Source organism: Sus scrofa, chromosome 3, assembly GCF_054392235.1.
Source record: "Sus scrofa isolate SSC_HxYL_T2T_F1_AM1 chromosome 3, Sscrofa_HxYL_maternal_Yorkshire_Landrace_v2.0, whole genome shotgun sequence".
Lineage (NCBI taxonomy): Eukaryota > Metazoa > Chordata > Mammalia > Artiodactyla > Suidae > Sus > Sus scrofa.
Window position 1 is genome coordinate 44,813,538 of NC_139385.1, and position 20,727 is coordinate 44,834,264.

A 20,727-nucleotide genomic window follows, 5' to 3' on the forward strand; every position below is an offset into this window, starting at 1 on the left:
GCCGCAGAAGTGGCCCAAAGAAATAGCAAAAAGAAAAAAAAAAAAAAAGAATTGGACCGGGCAGAGCCATGCCTATTCGTTGCTCATGTGATGAAATTTGAGGGAGGAGAGCTCTGTGGCTGGGAAGAGCTGAGGCGTTAGGAGTAGAAGGAGGCTCTGATGGCCTGAGAAGCTGGGGTGACTTGGACTGTCACTGTCCAGGGCATGTCTTTGGGGTCTGGGGGCAGGCCGTGGGCCCAGGGAATAGTTACACTTGATGCTGGGGAGCTTACCAGACAGGGTGCTGGCTGCAGGGCGCTTGCGGTCCAACGGGAGCATGGATGTGCGTTTGCTCCAGTGAAGTAAGGCGTGTCTGATACATGACATTGACACCAATGGCAGATGCCAGAGGTCCCTGCAGGCTGGGAGGTCAGGGAAGCCTTCTGAGGAGAGCGTGCAGAGGTGATGCAGAAATAGGGATGCACCCCGGAGGCAGGCAGCAAGAGGAAGAAGGGAAAACGGTGCGTTTCACCCAACCCCAGCTTTTCTTCTGAAGTGGCACAGATCCTGATGGTATCAGATGTTGTTGAAGTAGTGTTTTCTTGCTTTACATCGAAGGCGTAAACACTTTCGCACAAATGTCATCTTCCTTTACTCGGCGCCCTTTATAAGAAGTAGGACTTTGTGTAACCAGGATATAGTTGGTTATGTGTTTGGGAACTTCTTCATTTAATATGTCCAGATTAAAACAGCATTTTAGTGCCTTTTGCAGCAGGGAGTCATGATTTAACAGGGTAAAGAAATACATATCTAGGCAAGCAGCAGACTTTTTGGCCAGCTTTATTGGGGCCAAATTTACATTCAACAAATATACTATAAAAAATTTTTTGTAGGACTGCCTTCTGAAAAATTGAACATGGGTATATTTCATCCTCTGCTGTATAAATGTCCCTAAGAATTTGTGATTACGTCTTATAATGTGATTCCCTTTAAACGCAATAGAAAACTGTGTTTAGAGAAACTTGGGAGTTCTCTGGTGGTACAGTGGGTTAAGGGTCCAGTGTTGTCACTGCTGTGGCTTGGGTCATCGCTGTGGCACAGGTTTGATCCCTGGCCTGGGAACTTCCTCATGCTGTGGGGGCAGCCAAAAAAGAAAGAAAGAAACTTAGTATAAATATGGTTACCAGGAATTCCCGTCTTGGCGCAGTGGTTAACGAATCCGACTAGGAACCATGAGGTTGTGGGTTCGATCCCTGGCCTCGCTCAGTGGGTTAACGATCCGGCCTCGCCGTGAGCTGTGGTGTAGGTTGCAGACGCGGCTCGGATCCCGTGTTGCTGTGGCTCTGGCGTAGGCCAGTGGCTATAGCTCTGATTGGACCCCTAGCCTGGGAACCTCCATATGCCGAGGGTGTGGCCCTAGAAAAGACTATATATATATATATGGTTACCAGCCAACAGGACAACTTTTTAATAGCAAAATGATGACCTTTTAAGTACGTGCAGTGGTTTACACATCAGAGTGCATTTCTCCCCATCACCTCAGTTTGGTCCTCACAGCATCCTAAGAGGTAGGAAGGGAAATCCTGCCACTTCTAGGTGAGGAACCAGACTTGAGAGAGGTGGTCTGCTCAGAGAAACGTAAGGGTGAAAACCAGAACCAAACCGAGATCATTCAAGTAAGTGGTTTTGCATATTCATCTTAAGAATGTATGTCCATATACATGAAACTTACTTGAATCCTGGGGCCAGGAGACTGCAGTGCTTAGCAGGTTTTCACAGCGTAACTCCAGCAAGTGAGTGAGTTAAGTCTTTGTGGGCAAAGTTGGCCAGCAGCTGTGGGGCTGTTCTTCCTATCAGGGGCCTGGGGCGGGGGCTCCCTCCTTTCCTCCGGTTCTGGTGCAGCAGGGTCTTATCCGAGGCCGATACTGGTCTCACCTTCATGTTTATTGCAGTGGGTAATTGAGGGCCAGTCCATTTCATCTCTGAGTTCTGGCTAAATAGGAAATGTGAGTTTTTGTGGAGAAATCTACGGCTAGGGTTTTTCATGACTTTGCCTAGCTTTTACTTGGTAGAAAAGTAGGGTTTTTTTTTTTTTTTTTTTAATGATTTTCATTTCTTCCATCATAGGTGATTACAGTGTTGTGTCAATTTTCTACTGTACAGCAAGGTGATCCAGTCACACATACATATATACATTCTTTTTCTCACATCATTCTCCGTCATGCTCCATCATAAGTGACTAGATATAGTTCCCAGTGCTCTGCAGCAGGATCGCGTTGATTATCCAGAGTAGGGATTTTTGAATAACTGAGAAAGAGTTGAGAATAGTGGTCCCGAAAGAAGTTCCAGGGGGGATGGTGGGTACGTAGAACACCCTGCCCCTGCCAAGGGAGCCTTCATGGTAGATCAGAAGATTGCGACCCTTTGCTGTTTAATGTTTGAGTATGATTCTTTAATTCTTAAACATAATTGAAATGACTTATAAAGGGACTGAGGCTTAGTCCTGCAGTCAGAAGTGGATGCTTACATTGGTAGCCTGTTTTTACAACTTCTGACTTGTGCCATTGTAGTTGTGTGACAGGGTATATGATGACTTAGGGCTATGTAAGTGCCAACTCTGTGTTTTTACTTCATGTGTTTGAAAACAAACTATTTAAAAATTATTTTGTTGAGATGTGCTTTCCCATGTTAAGATGAAATATTCCTTATTGTGAGTTGTTCAAGATGAGGAAAGCTTGCTTTGAGCCAGTTTAGGTCTTGGGGTAACATTAGTCAGGACGCCACCTCTTTATCTCATTCAGGTAAAGTATGTTCCAAGGGCTATGAAGATATGTGGTTCAGCAAAGGTTTTGTGCTCAAACGAAATTAGGCCTAATGGAGGCCCTTGACTGCAGGTGCTCCCCAGCCCCAGAGTGCTGATGGGTCGTGGGTCTCGGAGAGAGGGGCTGCAGTTTGCACCATGCTCAAATACATGGGTCAGCCGACTTTCTGTGAAGGGCCAGAGGACATACGATCTTTGGCTTTGAAGGCCGTGTGGTCTCTGTCGCAGCCACTCTGTGCTTCCATTTTGGCATGAAAGCAGCTCTGGACAGTAAGTACGTGGATGGGCACAGCTGTGTGCCAGTGAAACTAGTAAAACTCACGTCACAGAAACTGGCAGCCAGGGCATTTGGCCCTCCGCTGCACATTTGTGACCCCGTTGTAACGTGGGACCGGTGCTCTGAGAAGCCTCAGTTTCCTCGTCTGGGACGCACTCCCACCTGCAAGGCTGGTGGCGCAGGTGCACCGAGGAGCCGGTCTGGGGGGGTGCCCGCGCCTGGCACCAGCGCCATCTGAACAGGGAAGGTGGTGCAGCCTTGTAGCCCAGGCCTGCTGGGCATTCTCGTTGGGTTCCGTCAGGGACTCATTTGCTGGTGGTTCTGGAAGCAGTAGTAGCCAGGAGCGCCTGTCCCCACAGGCCCGCTAGCCGGCACATCTGTTACAGCGTCGCACATTCAGAATGTGGCCAGGAATTCTTTAATCAATTCTATCGATTTTCGCCTCCATTTTCAATTGTGTTTTTGTAATAGGGACATGTTGGCCATGAAATTTTAAAATTGCAAAAATTTTAGCAGTGTGTTATTTTCTGAAAATTCTTACTGATTTTGAGGTAGTTTCATGGATTGTTTAAGCAGCAAACAAATATGTGATTCTCTTTCTTTACTGTTTATATCACAGTTCAGTCTGTGCAGTAGCAGTGTGCACAGAATTCTTGCGGTGCCTTCAGGTAGCTTAGAAGTGTGTTGACAGACTTAGAGGCAAACTTGAGGAAAGAACATAAAATGCAGTCAAATGCCAAATGCACAACAGAAACGGTGACTGAAAAAGGCTTCATTCTTTGACCTACTGTTGCCTGAACGCCTCCCATGCAGTAGCCCGGGCTGGGTGTCCTGTCCCCGGAGGCAGGCTTGAGGGGGGACACGGGGGTCCCCGTGTTCTCTGGTGCCCCCTGGGTGTCTCTCGCTAATTCAGAGCGAGGCGCCGGGCACTGGGGGGGAGTCTGCTGGTGTTCTGTGCCTTCTGTGTGTTGGGGAAAACACTCTGTCTGCTCCGAGTGGGGGGCGATCCCGGCCTAGGTCTTGCATCTCAGTCCGCTCAGGTTGCCCCGCGTGGTCTCCTACAAGCTCTCAAACTCCTGGCCATGCCGTCTGGCTTTCAGCACGTGTACCCACTGGAGCCTTTCCCTGGCAGCGCGTCCCTGCCGTGCCTGAGGGGCTGCCCTGGTCTGGCGTGGTGTCCACAGCTCCTGCACCCATTGGAGGAAGGAACGCCCGCCTTCCCAGTTCAGCCTAAGTGTGGCTTTCAGGAGCGGTCACATTGGAGCAAGTCACTGAGGCAGGATGTCAGCGCTTGCACCAGCGCGCGTTTGGGGCTTCTGCCTGTTGGACTTCGCGTGGGGGCGGTGGTTCGCTGACAGGGGTGCTGGGAAAGAGCCCCGTGCCAGGTTACCCGGCTTGAGCTCTGGCTTGAGGGGACAGCAGTCAGAGATGGGGCGGGGCTCTTTAGGAGAGGCGCGGAAGCAAGCTCTCTCTTTCCAGGTTCTTCGACACTCTGCAGAAGGATTTGCTGATGTTGACAAATCTGCCTTTAGGGTGCTTTCTCTTTCTAAATTTGGGAAGCACGGCTATTTTTGAGCTCTCTGTCTAAAAGTCGAACCCCTTTCTTGTAAACCTTTACCCTTAGAAAGACTTGGATATCATCCCGCGTGTCATTTTCCCCCGTGTTTCATTTCCATTAATCAAAAGAATGTTTAGTGAAACTATTGCTAAGAATAGTAAAATCCAATGGTGAAAATTTTTTCTTGTGGTTAAATGTGACTTTGCTATTCCGAGATGTCTCGTCTGCTACTGTTTGAAATCTCTTCATTTGCCAGTCTCTCTAACACAGCCATGCTTTATTGCACATAGTAGGTGTTTCTTAAAAGTTGGAACCGTTCAGCAGGGCTATACAATTCTATTGTAAAGCAAAATCTGGTTTTATTTCAAAAGCTTCCCTCTGCACTGCCTTTGAATATCTTGAATTTTTCTTATCACAACTATACCACCTATACATATTTTAATTTTATGGTTAGCATAAACAGTGAAATGCCATGAAAAATAAGCTGCTGTTCTTTAGGTAGCGTGAGGCTTGTGCAAGTATTCAGGTAAAGCGGATTTGGGTATTTGATTACAACCTATATGATGACCCTCAGAAACTATAGAGACACATCAAATAGATAGGGTGTGCTTTGACAATTATGGCCTATACGAGTTTGACCCAATTCCTTTGGATTAAAATATTTTGAGTGTTTGTCACCTGATTAAAAGTAGAACCTTCCACCGTGACTCAGAGTTGAAGGAAATGTCAGAGCTTTTTATACTGGGAGGCAGGCAACGTGGTAGTGGGGAGTGCGCCTGGCCTCCACTCAGGTGTTCCCTGGATCTCCACTTCCAGCCCATCCGCTCTGTGACTTGGACCGGTCACTTTACATTTGAACTTGGTTGAGGAGGGTGGGTCTCATCTCTAAGAGGGATTGTTTGGAGTTCCTACTGTGGCTTAGCGGGTTAGGAGCCCAACTAGTATCTGTGAGGATACGCGTTTGATCCCTGGCCTCGCTCAGTGGGTTAGAAGATCCAGCGTTGCCACAGGGTGCGGTGGAGGTGGAGGATGTGGCTCGGGTCTGTCGAGCCTGTGGCATAGGCCAGCAGCTGCAGCTCCCATTGGAACCCTAGCCTGGGACCTGCCATATGCCACAGGTGTGGCTCTAAAAATAAGTACACAAATAAATAAAAGGGTTTTTTTTTTTTTTCCTCCTGTAAAATTTGCATTTTCTTCTCACTTTGATTAGCTTTGTGTATTCTGCTCCTGTGGTTCCCGGCATGTACCAGGTTGCAGCAGCTGTTTTTATTGTATTCTTGTGTGCAGAAATACTAGCCATCACCTTCCACTTGAGCTGGTGAGGAAGGGGCTGGTGTGGGTGAGGGTCCCTCACCCAGGACCACACCCATGGGCGTTTCTCACTGAGTGCATGGGGAGGTGCCACCCGCACCCAGTCCACGGTCAGCACCAGGGCTGCTGCAGTCTCAGGACCAGCCCGCAGAGCAGTGGATTCGAGACAGATTCAGGAATCCCACAAATCGGGTAATAGTTGGACACACTTTGCTCAGTCTGTGTTTGAAGTAAAAACTATCCTTTGTTGAAAAATTGAAGTCTGAATGCCACTTTTTCTACAATTGTTTCAGAACAAGGACTTGATTTAGGTTAGGACTTGGTGACAAAGGAAAAGTGAGCATGGAGAAACTATAAAAATGGGCTTTTCTTTTTTCGAGAACAGTTAGAAGAGAAAGTGGCCTTCAGATCACTATCCAGGTTGGGTTGATTGGTTGAAAGAAATATTGGTGAAAATTAATTTCCTCTTTGATTCAGCTACTACTCATCTTGCAAGAAACAGATTCAGCCTCACTATATTGGGGGGATTTTCTCTTCCTACAGATTCTATAACAGGAAGTTACTTCAATGGAGTTTGCTATTTTTCCATTCTCTGAGATATTTTAGGTGTGATTTACAGGTTTGCTAGTACAAATTGCCCTGTGGTGGTCAAATAATTTTTCCCCTTAATTTGTGTTTATGTTAAATCTTATTTACATTTTAGTAATTTTTATTGAAAATAACACAAGGGCATAAAGTATTGATAGATTTCCTGTGTTATTTTGACTGTGCCTCTACTGCTATTGAGCCTGGTTTTTGTTTGAAGAGCACAACCTGCCCAGAGTTGAATTTCTCTTTGAAAACTCTCCGAGGGGATTGTTTGAATCATTGAAAGATAATTCAGTGTTTTAGCTCACACGGGTGACTTTCTCCACCTTTGAAAGTTTAGGGAAAAACGGGTTCCTTCTCAACAGCTAGAGTGATTTCGGACACATCCTTTGTTTGAAGTGCTCATATTCCTGTGATGTTAAGTCAGCACTGGCCCGCTGAACTTTGTGTGACGATGCTGTGTTCGGTATCCACACTCGCCGGACTGGATCCACCAGGCTCTTGTGCTTGAACTGTTACTAATGGGACTCAGGAGCTATGTTTTCAGTTTGCTTTGATTAATGTAAATGTCCACAGCTGCGTGTGGCTGTCGGCTGCTGTGTCGGACAGGTCGTTAACTTGCCTCAGTGTCTGGCGTGTTCTTTAATATGTTTATGATCTAAAGGGCACAGTCCTTTTAAAGGGACCAACGTGTGAAGGTGGAAAACACTTTCGGAAATACTCATTGGTTTAGATTCAGGAGTTTTTACTCACATAGAAATATTTGTTACACTTCGGTGTCAGCCCTGGAGAGCTAGTGGAACACAGCAGGTCCAGAGTCTGCGTTCATGGCAGGCAGCTGCAATCAGGAGTGACCAAGGGCCTCAGCGACGAGGTCCATGGCTGGGCCGTAGGACGGCATCTGTTCTGAAAGGTCTCGGAAGGTTGTCTGGGGGAAGTGACTGCGACCTGGGGGTGAAGAGGAGATGGGACGAAGTGCTGTTCCAGGCATAGGGAACAGCATAAATAGCAGGTGCTGTGGTCTGGAGGTGTACATTTCTGAGCATGGAAGGTTTTTGCAAAAGCCAGTTTTGTTTTTGTCTTATATTCAGAGGGTTACCATTTAGAGGCAGCATGGTCTTGCCTCTGAGAGGCGGAGACTGCTGGTCCTGTCTTGCCTTGGGGAGTTGGGGGGTTGGGTGGACCTGGGCTCCAGTCTCAAGTCTACCACATTTACCTGTTCTTTTATTCAGAGAATTTAAGATGCTTACATAATTCAAACTATTTGTATGTGTGACACTGCTAGGTTGCGGTGGCCTCATCTTCTTGGAACTCAGAGTGTAGTGGCACAGGCAGGCAGTCCAGCAGCCCCACCGATGCCTGTCTGATTGCAGACCGAAGTCAGGGTTGTTATGGGAAGGAACCAAATGCTTCAGACGCGGTGGTCAGGGAGGCTTCCAGAGGAAGGGCACTAGCTGATTTCAGACAGACTCTCAGGGGAGTCTGAAGGCAAGGCAGAATCATGGAGAGCCTGTGATGTCAGATCCAGGAGTCCAGATCATCCTTTTAGGGCTTAAACAGTACAGAATTTTAGAAATCCATCACGTCCAGCTAATTGGAGTGATTGCGGTTTATTCTCCAGAAGGCTAGATCATCTTTTTCCAAGGTGTATTTTTCCATCTAAGTTCCTATCTGCAGGGAGACAACTGCCGTCTTTCTCCCCCAACCCCATTTGTAGAAGGAGAAAGACCCCACAAGAAGCAGCTTTAAGGATTAGGACTATAGTTGACCGTTGAACAGTGTCAGGGCTAGGGGTGCCAACCCTCCCTGCAATTAGAAATCCACATGTAACTTGCCCTCTGTATACTGGCTCCATGCGGTTCCTCTGTATCCACAGTTCCACATCCTTGGGTTCGGTCAGCCACATATTGTGTGGTACTTTAATATTTACTATTGAAAAAGAATCTGTATAACTGGGCCCATGGAGTTCAAACCCTTGTTTAAGGGTCAACTGTAGTGCTCTTATTTAAGATATTAGGAAATACTTGCACAAGCAGAATTTTCTTTAAAAAGTTATGTGGGTTTTGTTTTTTTGTTTTTGTTTTTTGTTTTTTTGGCTGCTCCTGTGGCATGTGGAAGTTCCTGGAACAGGGATCGAATCCAAGCCACAGCAGTGACAATGCCAGAGTCTTAACCCACTGAGCCACAAGGGAACTCCATAAAAAGTTGGGGTTTTTTGTTTGTTTTTTAAATTCTTTTGACTGAGTAACATATTTGAATGGTTCCAAAAAGTACAAAAGACCATTTAGTGAAAAGCCTTCCTCTCCTGTCCCCAGAGTCACCCAGTACCCTTCCCTACAGGCAACTAGTGTTCGTGCATGGTGTTCTGGAGATAGGCTGTGTCTGTAATAAGCACATGCTTTCTCCGCTTACTCCTTTGTGTATGTTTTCCACTGAAGGTGCATTTCAAACTGATAAATATCTCAAGGCTGTTGGAAGCGTTACTATTTGAAGAGTAGCCTTCATTCTAAAAATCCTTTTTTAAAATTTTATTTTATTTTATTTATTTATTTTGTCTTTTTAGGGCCAAACCTGCAGCATATGGAGGTTCCCAGGCTAGGGGTCTAATCAGAGCTGTAGCCACTGGCCTGTGCCACAGCCACAGCAATGTGGGATCCGAGCCACGTCTGCGACCTACACCATAGCTCATGGCAACACCGGATCCTTAACCCACTGAGCAAGGCCAGGGATCGAACCTGGGTCCTCATGGATGCTATTTGGATTCGTTTCCACTGAGGCATAATGGGAACTCCCTAAAAATTCTTTTTTTTTTTTAATGGTAAAATGCTTTGGTACTGTACTTAATTACCACAAAATGATTTTTGTGTTTTTGCTACACTTTATAAATAGGAAGAATTCAAATTTTAAGGATTAATTTCATGTCATCTTGCGTATTAGAGGCTTTGTTAGTGTGGTCGTGCTGCACGTTTGTGCAGCCATGGTTCACACCAAAGGTCTGTTGATAGTTTTCCGGTTTCTGGAAAAGAGTCTTTAAACTTGTGGTTTTTATTAACCACCTTATTAGTTGACACACAAATATCTGTAGCTTAACAACTTATTTCTACACCAAGAAAGTAAAAATCAGTCTCTTGCTTGGTAGGACTTCTAAGAATATTCATAACAACTCCAGACCTTTTAGTTAATTTAATTGATTCATTGAGATAATGCAGAACACTAAAAGTGACCCAGCATCCTTGGGAGGAGGAATAGCTGAGTCCTCTGCCAGTGCCGATCTGGGGAGGGAGAGTGGTGGGTTAAGAGGAAAATAAGTTTGAGAATCTGTACATAAAAACTTTGGAGAACAAAAATGATAATTCGATCCTTTTTAGGGATAGAAAGATATATACTGATGTGTGCATAAGAGATTTTCAGAAAGAAATCTCTGGAAATTGTTTTTCTTGGGAGCGGGGGGATGGGGATGGTATGGGGGCTTTCCACTTTTCACTTGATAGTCTTCAGGATGCTTTTTTAAAAACATAAATATATTATTTTTAAAATGAAAAACTAATTTAAAAATAAATCAGGAGTTTGTTGTGGCATAGCGGAAACGAATCCGACTAGGAGCCATGAGGTTGCAGGTTTGATCCCTGGCCTCACTCAGAAGTTAAGGTTCTGGCATTGCTGTGAGCTATGGTGTAGGTCACAGATGCGGCTCGGATCTGATGTTGCTGTGGCTGTGGTATAGGTTGGCAACTGTAGCTCTGATTGGACCCGTAGCATGGGAACCTCCATATGTTGCGGGTGCAGCCCTAAAAAAAATGAAAAATAAGATTGAAGCAAAACATCTTTAGTATTTGTGGTTATGGAATCTCTTAAGAAGTTCCCATTGTGGCTTAGCAGATTAAGAACCCGATGCTGTCTCTGAGGTTGTGGGTTCAATTCCTGGCCTCACTCAGTGGGTTAAGGATCTGGCGTGGCCACAAGCTGCACCATCACTTGCAGGTGCGGCTCGGATCTGGTGTGGCTGTGGCTGTGGCGTAGGCTGGCAGCTGCAGCTCCAGTTCATCCCCTAGCGCAGGGAACTTCCAAATGGAGCAGGTGTGGCCTGAAAGAAAGAAAAAGAAAGAAAAGAGAAAGAATCTGTAAAATGATGAGAACTAGAATTTTGGTTAATTCCTTTTGCAAAAAACCTTTAGACCTCTAGCAAGAAAGATTTGAACAAAGCATAAATTAACTTAGAGGTGTCATCCAAAGCTAGGAAAGTGCGATTGTGTTGTAGTGTGATGTCCAGTCATCACTTCCTTTGTTACAAGTTTTGATTTTAACAGAATCCTTTTAGTAGCGGTTTCTTCATTGATGTGCTGGAAGCTGCAAGACCTTGGCAGCCAGCTCATGTTTCTTTGAGTATATTCAAATACTGTCAGCTTTCCCAGTGCGAGCGGCCTTTGTCTTTCTACTGTGTTGGGTACAGAATACTATATGTAGATTGCCATGTTTCTTTAGGAAAAAATATTTTTGAAAAGTCCTTGTTCAAAGCGCTTTTTATTTTCCTGCCTTTTAAGCTCATTTGAATACTAAAAATATTTTAAACTAATATTGAACCCATTCAGATTTCATCCTTAATCTTTAAACACTCCAGCTGGAACCAGGAGCATCTATCTGGAAGCATTCCAGGTGGTATCACCTGGGCCTGGACACCCTAGGGGTTGCCTTTTAAAAATCAATTTCTTTAATTACTTAAAGGAGTCGTTCACTCCCTCATGTGGTTCAAAAATCAGAGGACACAGAGCTATGGGGTGAGAGCCCCATTCCTCCCCCTGCTTGTTCTCTCCTCCAGGGTTCATCTCTTCAGCAGACAGCCTGTTCTTAGCTCCCTTGCCCCCTTCCCACCTTTTCCTTCCTCCCGGAGGTCGCTTCCTCCCCCTGGCTGTGCACGCCTGTGCAGAGTGGCATGTAGCGCTTCCTTGTCATCTCTTTCTAGAGTTGCTGGTTTTCCGCTATGTGAGATATGCCGTGGTGGTTTAATCTCTTCCCCACTGATGGACGTTTAGTCTATTTCCAGTCGTGTCCATCACAAGCAGTGCTTTAATGAATAGCTCTGCATAGTTATGTGTTCATCTACAGAAAAAAATCCTAAATGTGGAATTAATGATTAAAAGGAATATGCATTTGTCAGAGTTGTGGCTAAGAGTCCAACTAGGAACCATGAGGTTGTGGGTTCGATCCCTGGCCTTGCTCAGTGGGTTAAGCACCCGGTGTGGCCGTGAGCTTTGGTGTAGGTCGCAGACGCAGCTCTGATCCTGCGTTGCTTGGGTCTGGCGTAGCCCGGCGGCTACAGCTCTGATTAGACCCCTAGCCTAGGAGTCTCCATATGGCGCGGGAGCGGCCCGAGAAAAGGCAAAAAGACAAAAAAATTAAAAAATAAAAAATAAAATAAATAAAAGGACTATGCATTTGTAATTTTGATCATATTGTCAGATTGTCCTCCCAAAGCTTAAATGTTTGTAGATTCTTAAAGCCTTAAAAGCTGCACCCTTCAAGCCAGCATAGACAAATCGCTGGGTATTTTTGTGTATAGTTATTAATATAGTCAATAAATACTCAAGTTATTCTTCAGCTTGTGACTTTCCATCATTTTGTACCTCGCAGTTGCTTGTGATTTATCTGTAATTTTATGGCGTACTTTTTTCTTCTTTTAAGACTGTATTTATTTGACCATGCCCACGGCATGTGGAAGTTCCTGGGCCAGGGATCAAACCTGTGCCACAGCAGTGACCAGAGCCACTGCAGTGACAACACCAGGTCCTTGACGTGCTGCACGACCAGGGAACTCCCAAGACTTAATTTTTTAAGAGCATTTTCAGTTTCACAGCAAAGTTGAAGGGAAGGTACAGGGATTTCCCCTGTACTCCCTGTCCCCACACATGCACAGCCTCCTCCAATATCAGTATCCCCCACCAGATGAAATATTTGATATGATTGATGAACCTACAGTGGCACATCATAATGATCCCGAGTCCACAGTTCATCTTAGGGTTCACTCTTGGTTTGCTACATTCTGTGTATTTTGACACATGTGTGATGGCAGGTATTCATCATCAGAACAGCGTATTTTCGGTGCCTTAAAAATCTTCTGTCTTCCTCCCATCCATCCCCCCCCACCAAAAAAACCCCCACAGACTCCTGGCCGTCAGTGATTATTTTTACTATCTCCATAATTTTGCCTTTGCCAGAATGTCATGTAATTGAAATTAGGTAGTCTGTCTTTTCAAATTGGCTTCTTTTTTTTTTTAATTTTAATTTTTTTTTCAGAGTAGAGTTGATTTACAATGTTGTGCAGCTTCTTTTTTGTCCCCCCGCCCCTTTTCTTTTTATAGCTGCATCTGTGGCAAATGGAAGTTCCTAGGCCAGGGGCCGAATCTGCAGTTGCAGGCCTGCACCACAGCCACGGCAACCCACGGATCAAACCTGCATCCTCACAGAGACTGTGTTGGGATCTTAACCGCCTGAGCCACAGCAGGAACTCCACGTGCAGCTTCTTTCTCTTAGTAATATGTATTTAAGTTGACTCCACATCTTTTCATGGCCTGATAGTTCATTTCTGTTTAGTGCCGAATAGCATTACATTGTCTGGATGTTGGCGTGCGTTTTGGACTTAACGCGTCCATTTCCTCTCTCAGAGCCCACATACCTCCACATGCTGTCCACTGACACTTCTGCATCTGGAGTCAGATCTTTCCACTTTGTCCTGACTTGATGTTACGGACTGCCGGTGACAGCTCCCAGCATTTGGGGCAGAGGACCCAGTCTCTGGAGTGTCCACTTGCCGTGGTCACGGGGTCTGAGATGGCCCAGCACTGGTGTCTAAGGTTGCTTCTGCAGAGTCTGAATCCTAGCTCAGCCCCCACATTCCTCCTCTAGGACTTTGACGGGTTTGCAGGATGGATGGGCAGTGCCCCGCCTGGTCCCAGTGGCCCTCTCAGCCACTGAGATGTGGCGGGGAACAGTGAACCCCTTTCTACTCCAAACCGTCTGATTTCCGTTTGGGGTTTCTGGGTGGTTAATGGTTGGTCTCGTGGTGGCTGCTTCTGTGACAGTACCTTCTTCCCCAGCTTTGTTCCACGAAGGCTTTTCTCCACCCTTCAGGGCTGAGGGAGGCGGCACACAGACCACATTTGGGAAACTTTTTTTTTTTTTTTTTTTTTTTTTGTCTTTTTTGTCTTTTGTTGTTGTTGTTGTTGTTGCTATTTCTTGGGCCGCTCCCGCGGCATATGGAGGTTCCCAGGCTAGGGGTCCAATCAGAGCTGTAGCCACCAGCCTACGCCAGAGCCACAGCAACGCGGGATCCGAGCCGCGTCTGCAACCTACACCACAGCTCACGGCAACGCCGGATCGTTAACCCACTGAGCAAGGGCAGGGACTGAACCCGCAACCTTATGGTTCCTAGTCTGATTCATTAACCACTGCGCCACGACGGGAACTCCTGGGAAACTTTTAAACTGTCCTGGCTTTCTGGGAATGGCACTTCCTGGGAACTTCTGAGAACATCACAGGAAGATAAGAGGCTGGCTGCTCTTCCGGGTCTCTCCTGATTTCGGACACAGTGTGACAGAGAACTTCCACTCAGTGCTGTCTTCTAATCCTCGGCGGGCAGACTTTTATGCACGTCTCAAGTCGTCCTGGTCAGCCCTGCAAGGAGTGAAGGCCTGACAGCGGGGCTTGCTCCCACGGAGGAAGGCCTGGGAGGAGGTGGGCCGCTCAGCCAAGCCCACGTTGATTCTTGCGCAGACAGGGATCTGGAGAAAGCGGGGGCGTTGTTGTTGTTGTTCAGTAAGTAAGATCACTCTTCAGCATCAAGTAAAACCTCATTATTCTGCACTCATTTATGCACCTGCATGAAAGAAGCCTGAATCACAGAAGATTTTAGTAGGAATTTGCTTTAATTCTTTCCTAATAGTTATTGTAAAAAAGGTAAATAAAGGTTAGATGTCTTTTAGGAACTCGAAATGCCTAGATAAAATTTATTTGTAATGGCATAAATGCCAAAAAAATAGAGCTTTTTCTTTTCCTTTTCCTCTTAATAAAATTTTTTTACTTTAATTCTCTATTGTTGGAGAGTTGTGCCATTATCTGCATAATCCCCAAGAATTTTCAAAGCAAAGTAAGCTTTAGTTCTCTAGTAGAATCATCAGAGATTATCAGGGCTTTACCGCATAGAAAAGACGGTTGTCGGCACGGTCCCTGCACCAGGCGTAGCGTGTGTCTTCGGCCCTCATAGCAGCTTTGGAAGATGGGGCAGTGACAGTGATGATAACTTATGTTTATGGAGCCCTTACCACACGCCATGCTAACTGCTGTGTACACATTGTGTGGTTTAATTCTTTCACCAATGACCCTGCAGGCAGATACTATTTTCTTTCCTTTTTCTTTTCTTCTCTTTTTACAGCCGCACCTGTGGCATACAGAAGTTCCCAGGCTAGGGGTTGATCAGAGCTGCAGCTGCCGGCCTACGCCACAGCCACAGCAACACCGGATCCGAGCTGCACCTGCACCAGCAGTACTGGATACCTAACCAGGGATCGAACCCACATGCTCATGGACACTACATCGGGTTCTTAACCCACTGAGTCACAACGGGAACTCCACAGATAGTATCTTCATTTCTAGTTTAGAGCGGAGGAAGCACACACAGAGAGGAGGTGGTGGTAAGTGTTGGACCTGAATTAATACCTAGCTGAGTACTTTTCTCACTGCCCCACACTGCTTCCTGTCTGGTCAGCGTCTAATTAGTAATATATTAATAAATGTGCCAGAGAAGTCTAGAATGGTCTCCAGGTCAGCCAAGGCTCATAACCCTGTGAAAAATGTCGACATTCTGTGGAGTCTTCATCTTCAGATGTGAGCTTTTTTGAAAGGCATCACCCTTTTTGGATCAAGTTTGCTTGCTTTTTATTTTTTTTTGAATTCAGTTTTGACTTAGGAATTGACCATTCTTTCTGTAAATTCTTACAAGATTAGTGAATAAAAGTGCTCAGCTTTTGAGAGCTCTCAAGATAAGAGTTTTTAGGGCCGTACCTGAGGCATATGGAGGTTCCCAGGCTAGGGGTCATGTTGGAGCTGTGGTCGCTGGCCTACACCGCAGCCGCAGCAACTTGGGATCTGAGCTGCATCTGCGGTCTACACCACAGCTCACAGCAACGCCAGATCCTTAACCCACTGAGCGAGGCCAGGGATTGAACCCACATTCTCATGGATACTGTGTCGGGTTCTTTTCCACTGAGCCACGACAGGAACTCCCAGTAGTCATGGTTATAGTACAAGTAATGCCAAGGAAAATCTAGAGAAATCCTGGGGGAAAAATGAAAGCAGCCCTTTTTCGAAGGGAATAAGGGCCACGGAGAGAAGTGGCGGTGAGCGGGAAAGAGAAGACACCTCTGGGAGGGGAGTTTCCTGCTCGGAAGGAGGGGCTCGGGAACACTGAACAGCATCTAAACTCATACGTCGTGTGTTTCGCACACTGCCATCTCTCCTTCTCCATCACAAGTTTTAATCTTTGTATCAACCATAGGATAGCGGGTCCTTGATACTGAGGTCTAGCCAGAGAGTGAAATAGACTTGGCTGTTTCCTGGATGATAGAGAGGCAGCCTTAATTAAGGAGGGATAGAGAGGAGTTCCCTTCGGGGCTCAGTGGTTAACGAATCCAACTAGGAACCATGAGGTTTGGATCTGGCGTTGCTATGGCTCTGGCGTAGGCCGGTGGCTACAGCTCCAATTCGACCCCTAGCCTGGGAACCTCCATATGCTGCAGAAGCGGCCCTAGAAATGGCAAAAAGAAAAAAAGAGAGAGAGGTAAAGAAAAGGATGAGTAGAACAATGTAACATTTCAAGAGGCTTTTGTTCTCTTTGTTTCTGTTTTAGGAAAGTAGTAATAACTGTTAAGATGACTGCTGGATATCTTTGGCTAGACAAGTAACTTGTAAAAATCGATATTGTGTATCCTCTGTAGCTGGTACTCTTCCCTGTAATTCCTTCTCTCAGCCTCCCCATGTTTGTTAAGGACCTCATATATGCCAGACATTGTACGGTAGGCACTGGGTAGACAGGATCCCTGCTTTGGTGGTACTTACAGCCTTGTGAGTTCTAAGAGGAAGTTGATGGTATGATTTTAAGACTCACTCATTATGTCTGTAGAGTGTGGAGGAGTTCCTACTTCTGGCCAATAACACAAGGTGTGATATACTGGTTTGTTCACATATTGACAGAAAAATCAATTCTGTCAATGCAGAGAATTTGGGGCTCCTAATGCAGTTCAAAGGAGAAAATAGAGTATTAGGACAAAACGGGAGAATTCAGGAAACCTGAGGGGGAGGGTGTTTCTACATGTTTAGCTCATGCATTTGGAAAAATTCTTCAGGCAATACTGGTTTCAGATGCTGTTGGTCAGAGTGAGTTAGTCACTTGCCTAGTATTTGATTTTATAAAATGAGAAGCCTTTTTCAGCATACCTGAGAGTCGTTCATGCCCTATTTTAAGGGAAGGTGAAATATCGACTTCCAATAGTGATGAAAGAGGATGAATCTTAGGGCCTGTGTGGGATGCCCTTGTCTTCCAGGGCTCAGCAGTGACTGTCCCCTGGACAGTGTGTCTCTGGTCTGAAGCGAAGTGTCCTCGTGGTCGTGTGTGGGGCTGAGGCCCAGAGGGGGCCTGGAACCTGGCAGAGCTGGTGGGAGGTGGCTCCCCTCTCTCCATCCCCCTTCTTCTCCAAATGCCTTCAACCAAGAAAAGTGATTTGTGGTTCCTCAGGGAGCTGGTGACTGGAAGCTTTCTCCCCCCAATGCGTAAAGTTCCTGGGTGGCAGCCAGGAAGCCCCCCAAAGAGAGAAAATTCCTGTTCCTGGCCACGGAAGCATGACAGGCTGTTTGTTGTGTGATGAGGCAGGTCTTCCGCAAAGGGTGAACCCCTGGAAGGCAGGGTGGGGTCCACACATCCCATTCCGCCTCAACTTTGTCGTCTCCCGGGTCTGTCCCCTGGTGACTTGGTGGAGAGAAAGGAGTTTACCTGGGCTTGAAAGTGCTAGTGCTCAGTCTTGAATTGTAGGCACTTCCGATGGTTCAGATTGGTGTTGCCCAACCTGTGTGTTGGGACACAGCTGTGTTATGTTGCAATAGCCTGGCTTTCCTGTTTTGTTCTCCTTTATGAATGTTTCGTTTTGAGTTAGAGAATAGGGGATCCTGGTGAGAAAGAGGGTGATGGTGTGATTAGGGATATGCCTTCCACAAGCTCTACATAACCCATCTTGTCTTAAAAAAAAAAGAAAGAAAAAAAAGCCCTGCTTGATATATGTGGTTGTGTACACATTCACGTGTGTTTGGACTGGGTAGGTGACGACATAGAATTAGTCAACCCTCTACACCCCAACAGCTGTGAGATGTGCTTGTGCTGAAACCGGATGCGAAAAAGTGGTCAAGGTGGACCAAATGTGGCGACCAGTAAAAACCAAAACATAATAAGCCTGCCTCAGCCATAAAAGGTAGTGTGCATTTGGACTAGAACAAGAGTCAGTGTGAGAGTGGCAGGGTGGTGGGTGAATTTTTAACGGTTAAGACGGGTTTTGTGTGGGATAGAATGAAATAACCAGTATCCTTGGCCCCAAGCGCTCTATTCCTGTGTTCGTGGTGCAGTCTCGGGGTTCCCCATCTCTGTTTTACGCAGAGATTAACATGGGGCTCATGATTCAGCCAGGATTTGAACTTGTGTTCCGCTTCCGAGGGTTCTTTTTGCATTTCCAGTTCCAATTTCAATTTGTACACCGCACTAGGGACCCTGGCGTTGACCCTGCTGTGTTTGACTGTTCTTCTGGATTTACCTTCTGTTGTCCTGGCTTGTCTGCCCTCTTCCTAGGAAGCATTTCAGGACTCTTGGAAAAGCCAGTCAGGGGAGAAGCAGCAGGTCCTTCCAGGCATTAAATGCACAGTGTCTGTAGCTGTCTTCCCTCTGGTTTACAGTGCTTGACATTTCACCCCCCTTGGCACATAGGAAGGACACCTGACCTCTGTCAGAGGTTTCCATTTTTTGGTTTCAATGGAGTTTCGTTTTCGTGTTCATAGATTAAGAAATATTGCATTAGGCATTCCTGTTGTGGCTCAGAGGAAACGAACCCAACTAGGATCCACGAGGATGGGGGTTTGATCCCTGATCTCGCTCAGTGGGTTACGGATCCGGCATTGCCGTGAGCTGCAGTGTACGTTGCAGACACGGCTTGGATCCCGGGTTGCTGTGGCTGTGGTGCAGGCCAGCAGCTACAGCTCCAATTCGACTCCTAGCCTGGGCACTTCTATATGCTATAGGTTTGGGCCTAGAAAGCAACAAAAAAAAAAAAAAAAAAAAGAGAGAGAGAGAGAAAGAAATACTGCATTAAACACACACACACATTGATTCTTTTAAGAGTATTGAGTAAACTTGTGTACATGTGGACAGAACCTTAGGAAGGCAACAGATAAAAATATTGGTTATGTTGGAGGGTCGTTATCATTTGTTTTGCACTTTACTTCATGTGATCTTTGTATCTGGAGACGTTAGTGAGCCTCCAGGTTCAGGACAGCACAGAAGCATTAAAGCTCTGGCATGGAACCGCCAAGCCCAGGGCAGCACGAGAGCCGGTAGTTGCCAGCAGCAAGCCCCGGTTTCCCCAGAGCTGTCTGCTGCGTCCTGGAGTCAAGCCCTGTTGTCTCTTTATAGTTAAGTGTCCTGTCACCACGAGGAAGCTACTGCAGATTGAGGGACATTCTACAGAACAACGGGCCTGTGTCGAAGGAACCTTTCTAGGATGAAGGAAAAGCCAGAGACACAACACCTGAGCCATTGGGATCTTAAGTTGGAGTTTGGATCAGGAAAAATAAGTGTGATAAAGGGCGCTGTTGGGACAACGGGCCAGATTGGAGTAGGGGCAGTCAGCGTGTTAAGTGTTGTATCAGTGCTGCGTGTCCGGGCTTGTGTGCAGGAGGCTCGGGGCGGAGCGCTGGGCGGGCGGGGGAGAGAGAGACTCACGCCCCCTGCAGCCGCGCTTGCTGCTTCTGCACAGCAGGGGGGCTGGGTCCACTCGCGGGGCATCTCTGGCACCTTATGGCCCGGCAGGAAGGTGCAGGCGTGTGTCTGCCTCGGGCTGGGAGGCGGGTTCGTAGAGAGGACCCGGCGGCTGAGGAGGGGCTGCTCCGTGCAGCCGGGTGGCTGGAGCGTCCGCACCCAGGCTTCGCCGTCTCGCCGCCGCCGAGGGAGGGCCGGGCCTGGGCTCATCAGGACTGGGAGAGCGCGCCTCGGACAGAGGGCTGGCCGCCCGCGATTGGGACCCGCTGCCTTGTGGCCCAAGGTGGGCTGTGTCGGGAGGTGCCTGGGAAGAAGGGCGGGGACGTGGGCAGGGGCCACGTCCTGATGGCCGCCTGTGCTGTGGGAGGAAGTTTGCACGCTATCCGTCCACGTGCTGGGCATAGCAAGAGGCCTTCAGCTGCAGGCACCTGTAAGCTCCAGCTGGAGCGGCTTCAATGCTAGGAAGCGTGTTTTCTGTCGTGACTGCAAGTCTGCAGATAGGGAGGTTCCAGGGTTGGGTGACTTAGCCCAGAGGTGCCTTCAGGAACCTAGGCACTTGGTATTTTTGCTGCAGCCATCCTTAGGGTATGAAGGCTGTCCCCTATCCTGGCTGAAGAAGGTGGCCACAGACCCCCGTGCAAATCTAGTGAGGAGAAAGGAGATCTCTTTCTGAGTGTCCCTTAGCCACTAAGAAGGGAAATGGCCATTCTGCCGTCAGTTCCCTTGGGTGGGTGGTGTCACCTGTGAGAGGAAGGTGAGTACGGTGCTCCTTCGCCAGAAAGGTGCTGCCCTTCCTGGGAGGAGCACGGGGCAGCCAGCTGACGGGGTTGTTGGGGAACCAGTCGTTGGGATCTGCACCTTGGAGAAAAGGATTTTCACTTTCCTCAAAGTGGGTGTTGGGAGGGGGAGTGTCCTTGTTAAAAAAAAAAAAAAAAACAACAACATACACACCCCACCCCACCATCTTCCCAGTACGAGTGTTTCTGGCATATTACTTTTCAGCTCCTGCCCATATGCCCGTCCTCTGATGCTAGGCTCCCTCTGTGTGCCGTCTTGCATGCAGTTCCTCCTGCATGTTTTTACTTGTCATATGTTTCCCTCTGTTTCTCCAGTCTTCGTAATTATTTTCA

General features: G+C 47.0%; 1 protein-coding gene and 1 long non-coding RNA gene across 3 annotated transcripts in view; both read left to right on the plus strand.

Moving 5' to 3' along the window:
- The window catches only part of CREBBP (CREB binding protein), a 141,837-nt gene that overhangs the window by 2,903 nt on the left and 118,207 nt on the right, over positions 1 to 20,727 (plus strand). The window lies entirely within an intron of this gene.
- On the plus strand, positions 4,024 to 10,643 carry LOC146404581 (uncharacterized). Its single transcript, XR_014840971.1, has 2 exons — positions 4,024 to 9,120; positions 10,213 to 10,643. It is a non-coding gene; the product is annotated as an uncharacterized LOC146404581 (long non-coding RNA).